We start from the raw sequence: 9,487 nt of genomic DNA on the forward strand, positions 1-9,487 counted from the left end.
TACCCTAATAATTATAATGTAACTGCTACCCTGATACCTACAGGATGGCACCTTCACTGGTTAGGTATAATAATTTACGGGTTCCAATAAATATCGTTTTGAGCAATTTTTACTGTATGACCAAGCTCTGAAACGCGAAAAAATATCAAGGTCAGTCAAAATGGATTAGATATCTATAAATAAATAAATATTGGGGGACACTTTACACAGATCAACTTAGACTTAAACTAAGCAAAGCTTGTAAAATGGGTGCTAGGCGACGATATACATACTTATATAGATAGATACATACTTATATACCAACAGAAAACATCCATAACAGGAACAAATATCTGTCTTCATCACACAAATAAATGCCCTTACCGGGATTCGGGATTATGTTTTTCAATTTCGGGGTTGCTCCAAATAAAGTTTAGGTTAAACATACAGGTCAATGTTCGAACAATGAACAACTGAACACGCTGTAATGTGAAAGCCAGCCACACTAGCTTGTATACCTTAGTAAAAAAAAACCACAACAATATTTTCGTGTAATACTTAATACAAATTATAAAATTTAGTTTTCATTAAAAATACAAATAATGAGACTCGCAACAACCGATTGAATGATCATTATTATTTAACGAAATCCATCCTAGATATAAATAATGATTTGAATAAAATTTATATTACAGTGTCGATAAATGCGACCCAGTTTTATCTTTCTCTCAATCTTTAAAATAGGTCAAGTAAATTATAGGCGTTCACACAGTCACATTACGCGGTATAAAAGTGACATTTTCAAGTAAATAGGTACCATAAATTGTTGTTTACTAATAAGAACGATTTTTTCTCGTATCGATTACGAATAGCCTATTACAGCTGCGTCCTTAAGAGGATACGGTAGCGAAAATGCTAAAATGGAAAGGAGCCCCCCCTTTCAACTTGGGAATTTTAGTTAAATATACAAGTGTTATTAACTAGATTTATCGAAAAAAAAAATTGTCCATTAAGAACAACTCAGTCAAAAGATATTTCAAAAAAAAAATTTAAATCGAGGTTCCGCTCTCGACTCTTTCCTCCTTCAAAACTTAATGAATCGGAACGAAATTTGAGAAACTGAATAACAATGAAATAATCTCTGTCGGACCGTTTAGCTTTTTTTTTTGGTTAATTGTTACCAATCTTGAGTATCACACCTTTGTTTGCGCCACAATGAAAAAGGCCGTTTTCGGAATTTTTTTATTGGCTCTAGAGCCTTTAAAAAGCAGAATATCAAAAAAATCAAAACGGTCCGACACAGATAAAAATAATAATAATCTGTGTTGAAAAAATCATTGCTCTATCTTCAAAAACCAGGGAGGAAATAGTCGAGAGCGTTTGTATGGAGAATTGACCCCTACCGTATCGTCTTAAGTATGCTTTTTTATGGGATAGGAGGCAAAAGAGCAGGTCGCCTGATGGTAAGCGATCACTGCTCATGGACACCCGAAACACCAGAAGTGTTGGAGGTGCGTTGCCGGCCTTTAAGATGGGTTTACGCTCTTTTCTTGAAGGTTTTGAAGGTCGTATCGGTCCGGAAATACCGCTAATCCGGAAGCAGCGACAATGCACAATGGTAACTTTTGTTTGAAAATGCCACAAATAAGGTTCGATCTCAGATGATAGGTAGTTTTCACCTGCATTTACCCAGAATCTTCCTGCCCCACACAGTTAAAATGAACGCCAGCGGTATTTCCAGACAGATACTACTTTCAAACCTTCAAGAATAGAGCATTATATAAGGTAAGTTGGAAAAAAAATATTGCTTAGTTATAAACATGTTTCATTAAGAGAAACTATTGGTTTTAGTAAGGCAAGTAAATTATATGTATATATTATTCATTATATTTCAACGCCGGTTTACAGGTATACCGGTAACCCACATTCCTTCTAATCTTTTGGGGGTCCAGGGCCAGCGACGATTGCTTACCACCAGGCAATCACATTTAAGAACATGCCAAAGTCTACACTATTGTATTGAAAATCAAAACCACAAAAGCCTTTGAAAATAAAGAGGGACAGAATTAAAATTCTCAATATCCTGAATAGGCGGAGACGTTTGAAGACCAACAAAGGGTCGTCTTTATTTGTTTCCTACAGTCTTCATTTAAAAGGTCAAACAGTCATTTCTCCGATATTGTGTTGATCGACACCACAGATCTAGGAAGGAGGTCGGACATGCGGATTTATAAATATAAATAAATAAATAAATATTGGGGGACACCTTACACAGATCAACTTAGCCCCAAACTAAGCAAAGCTTGTACTATGGGTGCTAAGCGACAATATACATACTTAAATAGATAAATACATACTTATATACATAGAAAACATCCATGACTCAGGAACAAATATCTGTGCTCATCAACAAATAAATGCCCTTACCGGGATTCGAACCTGGGACCGCGGCTCAGCAGGCAGGATCACGGCCTAGCCGAAATGACAATCATTAAGACGCTGACAACACCCAATGACCTTGACGCTAGCGTACACTGTCTATTCGCATGGGAGTAAGTGAGAGCGCGATGTCACTAAAACAGGGCGGCTAGGTACGAAAAGTACGGAAAAATATTGAAATAAAATAGAAAGATGCATTATTTCTACAATCTGTTTCGTCAGTGTTTTAGATATGTATATTTTTGTTATTGTAATTTTAATTAAAGACAACTAAGTGAATATTTTAACGACATAGAACCGTTAAATGACGAACTCGTGAACAATCTTTGCAATTTTTTTCTATCGAGCCGATTTCGTTAAATCGTTAATCGAGTACGGCTATGTACGGCGTTGAAATATAATGAATAATAACATATAATTTACTTGCCTTACTAAAACCAATAGTTTGTCTTAAAAAACTGCGCAAGTAACATCAATTTTGCGCAGTTGGGTGTTGTCAGCCCCTTAACGATAGACGCTGATTAAAGCATGACTCACACTAGAACGGGACGGACCGTCTACGGAACGGCGCGGGACGACGCCGTACGGCAGCTCTACGGTGCGCCATCGCCTCCTGCCCGGCTCCGGGCCATACGATTCGGGTACACGCAACCGTTGAGTCCACGTTCACGACGCGGGACGGGGCGGTCCGGTAGCGGGCTGTCAGACCTAACTGAGTCGCCCGAGCAACGGACTGTTTGTTTATGTCAAATGTCAGTCCATTTTAAGGAGAAAAATGGACCAAAGTACGAGACCAAAATTTTGGCTTTTGCGGAAATAATAGCTAACGAGGAATCTGCAGCTTTACCAAGACAATTGGGCGTTCATTCACTTTGGCGCACTCGTTCGGAATAAGGAGTACCTACTAATTATATGCAACATTAGTTAAAAATAAAAGTCTTTAAGACCTACGACGACAAATTCAGTGATTATTTTCACATGACTCAAGATTATCTCGAAATTAATAGTAAAATAAAGAACACCATTTCAGAAACCCATTTCCAGCAAACGCCATCAGGTTCTTTGCTTTAAGGTAATTGCTCAAGGTTTTAACGCATTCACTGCCACCAACGCATATACGCGTTTTCGTTACTTTCACCAATTTGTGACTTTGCCTTTAGTGCCTTCGACGCACAATATGTGAGTCCTGACTTTGTATGTTATGTAAACATTAAATTAGTATCGACTCACATGTGCGTCGGAGCCACTAGTTTTTACGAAAGCGACTGCCATCTGACCTTCCACTCCGAAGGGTAACTAAGGCCGTACTGGGATTAGTCCGGTTTTCTCACGATGTTCTCCTTCACCGAAGAGCGACTGGCAAATATCAAATGGCATTTCGCAAATAAGTTCCAAAAAAATCATTGGTATGAGCCGGGGTTCGAACCCGCGACCTCCGGGTTAAAAGAAGCACGCTCTAACCACTAGACTACCAGTAGGTATATATGGTACATGTAGTAAACCTAATTTTATGTAGTTTGTTTTTTTTTTGTCTAGAAGGGAAAATGGGAAACTAAGATAAACAAAGAGTATCTGTTGTTTTTCTTATTTCTGTTGATAAGATGTCATTCTTACTATTATTTTTCGTTGAAGTGTGAGTAAAAACGCATTTACTTATGCTATACAGACAGTTTCTGTGTAAAGCACCAAAATGTATGTAACTAATATAGTTAACAACATCATAGGGATCTTCCGTATAAATACGAGGAAATATAGTAAATAGGTACTATTAACTTATTATTGCAGCTTTTCGAACGCGGAGATTCCTTCGAAACCCTGTCCCTCAATTTTAAGATGGGGCTTTGGACTGTTTACGTTTTATTGAAATACAAACTGATGAATTTGAGGCTGAGGCATTTCATAAATTGTATTGGAGCATTGGACAGAAATACATATCTACATTGTAGACCTGCTAATAGTGGTTCAGTCTATTTAAAAAAAAAATGCTTTATTTCAGACCATATAGGTTATCCGATCCATAATAGGTTAGTAGATACAATTACACAAAAATCCTTACCGACTATGTTAGTATAACTACAAACTAGCTAAAGAAAACTAAAACTAAGACTATGTACACTTAACAACTAACAACACAATTGCGCAGAAATTTATTTATTCCTGCCCGTCACTACTGCCACCCAGCAAGAATTTTATATATATCTCTGGATAGTGCGTGCCGACCAATGAGTTGAAGCCAGGTTCATTCACCTTTACTCCTATGTTCTATCTCATTCCAACACTGTGATGTATTGCCAGATAAGTTAATAAAAAAAACGTATAAAACATTCTTCAATCAAATTGACTTACTTTTCTTTGTATTATACAAAAAAAAAACTCAATCAAAAACCTTATTTCTCCGGTATTTACCTCCTGCGTACTATGGGAACACTAATAATAAAAAAATATGCCCGATATGTCAGAATTGTCAAAATTCATTTACCGATTCAGAGATTTATTTTGCAAAATAAACGTTTTTCGACGATTTACTTAAGTTCTGAGCTATGTATTGCATAGTGAACCATTGTGGAAGTAAATGGAAACCGAAATCCGACGTAAAATTTCACAAGTAAGTACTTATTTTACCAAAATGTTCATAAACCTCACTGGCAATAAATTTTCTTCTATTTTGCTTGTAATCTTGGTTAGTTCTTATCATTATATTGTTTTCATTGTCTCAAATTATATCAAAATTCCCACGAATACGTTTAGAACGATAAATATGACCTTTAAAGAAAAATAATGCTATGTGTGGTTTTACGACTAGGGTGACCAATCTTTTTAGGGTTCCGTAGTCAACTAGGAACCCTTATAGTTTCGCCATGTCTGTCTGTCCGTCCGTCCGTCCGTCCGTCCGTCCGTCCGTCCGCGGATAATCTCAGTAACCGTAAGCACTAGAAAGCTGAAATTTGGTAGCAATATGTATATCAGTCACGCCAACAAAGTGCAAAATTAAAAAATTGAAAAAAATGTTTTATTAGGGTACCCCCCCTACATGTAAAGTGGGGGCTGGTATTTTTTTTCATTCCAACCCCAACGTGTGATATATTGTTGGATAGGTATTTAAAAATGAATAAGGGTTTACTAAGATCGTTTTTTGATAATATTAATATTTTCGGAAATAATCGCTCCTAAAGGAAAAAAAGTGCGTCCCCCCCCCCTCTAACTTTTGAACCATATGTTTAAAAAATATGAAAAAAATCACAAAAGTAGAACTTTATAAAGACTTTCTAGGAAAATTATTTTGAACTTGATAGGTTCAGTAGTTTTTGAGAAAAATACGGAAAACTACGGAACCCTACACTGAGCGTGGCCCGACACGCTCTTGGCCGGTTTTTCTTGCATGGTATTTACTCTTATTGAATGGAGCTAAATCTATCAACTTGGTACGGTTTCTATGTTCATAGTTCATATCACAGTATAATAATACCAACTTTATATAATTTATGTCTTTACAATTAACATGAATAATATTAAACTTTTCAGTGTTCCAAAAGATGAAGGAAGGAGGCAGCATTGACTGTCGATTGTACCGATAAAAGGAAATGTTTCAGAGCGTTCGACAATTTGCAGATTTGCACTTTAAGCCTGAAGATTATGACACAGAAAGGAATTTTAAAAATCAGTCCAGTAACGACGGATATATCGTGGCATAAACATTAAATTGAGATACATATATACATGCGAAGAGAATTGAAATACGTACGAATTGAGAACCACCTTCCTTAAGATTTGGGGCGGCGCTTAAAAATAAAGATACTGTTTTAAAACGTCCTAGTATTTCATTATTTCCCCATTGACAAATACTTCCCTTATATTTTTGTGGCTATTCCCACTAGTTACCACCAAGTTTTTACCTGTCCTAACTACTGGGATTTCCCCCACATTGTTAATTACCACACCGGGGGTTGATAGCTACTGGGATTAGTTTTCCCAGTAGTTACTACCAAAATATTATTGTGATGGTTTAAAGTGACCAAAACACTAAAATATATATTCCATTGCATGCTTTAATAAACACAGGTGTCAGTTAGTAAAAGACAAATACTTATGTAACTCCGTATAGACAGATAAAGTCTAAGAAAAAAACGTACCTCAAAACCATACAGAAAAAGGTACGTTGAGCTAGATGGCGATACACCTTTGGGGGTAGGTACGCTCAGATAGATGGCGCTAATATTAATATTTGACATTTTAATACATATCAATATCATATCAAGCTGAGAATATTGTCAAAACGGAGGTTCAAAGGTTTTAAGCCTGTGTCGAGAGATGTAATACGTCAAATTCCGCGGGATATCCCTAATGTATGCTTAATCATGGACACCCTAAAGAAAGAGATGCAAGACCGGCGTGACGTAATTCAAGGTCAAATTTTCTGGCTTCAAAGTAATGTTCGGCGTGCAACATCCAGTATGTATATAAGATTCTTGCCACCCAGTATTCAGTGACAGGGCAGTTAAGGCGCCCTTCTAATGCACGAAGGAGGCTGTTGCTGCTGCTACGCACTCTTCTCAGCAGAGAGGCAATTCTCTTCCGCCTAATTGCGAAGAAGTCGTCTGTGTGCGCTTCCGCGAACATGCCGGAAGCACTGCAGTGTTTCGGTAGCCTCAGCAACAACCTCAAGGCATTTAATAGTGGTTCAGTCTATTTTAATAACAAAAAATGTTTTTAATAGCCTACAGTTTGCTTTGGTTGGCTCACTTCACTTGTATCCCCCCACCATATGTATTACATAGTGGCTAGTGATCCAGTCGTCGTCGGTTCATACACATCATATCCAATCACCAAATACAATGTTTTATTTTCTATGATTATGATTTACGATTAATTTTGCTGCTATACCAACTTTAAAAAAACATTGATACTTACGTATCTTCTTACTGGCCACATCAATCTGTCAAAATTTCATGTCAAATTCATCGCTTATTCAATGAATGTAATCTAATGCATTTAAAATATAAATATTTACGTAAAATTAATATAGGCAGTAAAGTTGTTAAAAAGGGATAAATTTATTACTCAAATGAGTTAGACAGCATGACAGTAAAACCAAAACATAACAGTGAAACAGAAGGTACCTATTTTGTACCAGTTAATCTTCGGGCTAGATCTCGCTGATGCGAGGAGGCCCTGAAAGACTTGTGAACCCCCTGTGAACTCCCTCGGTGATCCTTAACTGGCGTGAACTGGCGCAGGATAGGGCAGAGTGGCAATCTCTTGTGTCGGATCTCGTGTGATCCTCTTTGGGTCGCTAAGCCAGTGAAGTAAGTAAGCAAGTAATCTCCTGGACAAAAAGAGATGAAATACTACTGGGTTCCTTATAAGTGTCATTGAAAACTCCCCACAGATTCTTATCTGTGAAAATACCAGCATTCTTGCTAAAACATGTGTTTAGTTTTTCCTACCCTGTACATACCTTGCTGCGCTTTAAAAATTGCGTGAAGCGTGACGGTTGCCTTTGATATCCCATGCTACCAGTGGCAGCAACTGGCCGAAAACCGGCCCATGTGGCGTCGTGCTGTCCACGACGGTCAATCCAAGCACGACAATGCTCTTCAATGTTCTTCTCTTTGAATGATAAACGCATGAGGTGCCACGAGCAGGCCTCCAACCCCCGCCCACCTGGGGGGCATACACTTGCCGCGTATGTGGACGAGGGATTCTCTCTCGAATTGGGCTACACAGCCACGAAGAGTCGTTCGAAATAATTCGGATGCTGCTTAAATCATCTGTCATCCTATTATTATACATACCATAATAAAACCCTATAATCAAAGACCCATGCTTATTGTTTGATGTATACCTGCTTTCAGATTATGAGTATTAGCCACGATATAACTCATGAAGGAGGGAGAACCTAGAGAACGAACCTATGGAGAGAGACGAAGTTGGTCATAAATAGAACAGGAGCGATGAGATGCGTACGTGCAAAAAATACTTTATTTTACTTTGAACATGTAGTTAACCCTTAAACATCTGTTCCATAGACTGTCTTTGTACCCTTCTCCCCTGCTTTAGTACCATGTTATACTCGTAGCTCAACATGACTGTGATAATGACTTTAAGATGAAGTATTTTTCAGTTTTCCGTTCGTCCGACATATCGTGAAAGTTCACAGCTCCGAGAGCCACTAGCTTTAAAACTAAATATTGCTTTATTATTGTATTCAGTGATATTCCGTCGTAGTTTGCTACGGAACCCTACAGAAATGAGTATTACAATTACATGTAATTACCTGGTAACGATACGAAACTTGACTCAAAGATCCAAATTGTTAGATTACATCTAGTTCATCGAATTTTGATGTTGCTATACTTGTCTTGTTCTTCAGTTATTTCCTTGGAAAGAAAAAGTTAAAGACAAATTATTTTTGCCACCACGTGCGCGCTCTTATTAACAATGAATAAGTTATGTAAGGGCTTGAATTATCAAATTCTGTTTTTGTAATGCATACAACATCTTTCGACTAGGCATCTGTGACCTAGAAAAATGGTTATAGTGTTTAGTATAGTATACAATACATTATAAATAAGTTGCCACGCCCTAATAGTGTACTTTTTTAAGTCCATTGTAAAGACCATGGACGCAATAAATTTGTAGTGAATATGAAAACTTGATGGTATGTCTATTTTATATTTGTGTTTTTTAGATTTATGTCACACATTTTTTGAGGTAATTGCTTTGGTGTGTAAACTTGGATTTTTGGTAGGAATATTTACAATTAAGGTTGAACATCTTTGGTTTTGTGTGGTATTTGTCAGAATTCATTCCATAGTTCAACTATGAGAGGCTGGAAGTTGCTTATTATTTTGTAGTTATGGCTAGAGAACTGGGATTTCTTAGGAATTTTCCAGCCCTTGTTCTTTAGGTACCTACGTCTTCGCACTAATTATGCACCAGCGATATTTCCATAAATCAATTCTAAATTCAACATTACTTATACATAAAATAATATCTACGTAAAAGACGTCGAACAAGGTACAATACAATACAATACAATACAAATCTACTTTATTGCACAACCTCAGAA

The sequence above is a fragment of the Leguminivora glycinivorella genome, chromosome 12 (assembly GCF_023078275.1).
Source record: "Leguminivora glycinivorella isolate SPB_JAAS2020 chromosome 12, LegGlyc_1.1, whole genome shotgun sequence".
Taxonomy (NCBI): domain Eukaryota; kingdom Metazoa; phylum Arthropoda; class Insecta; order Lepidoptera; family Tortricidae; genus Leguminivora; species Leguminivora glycinivorella.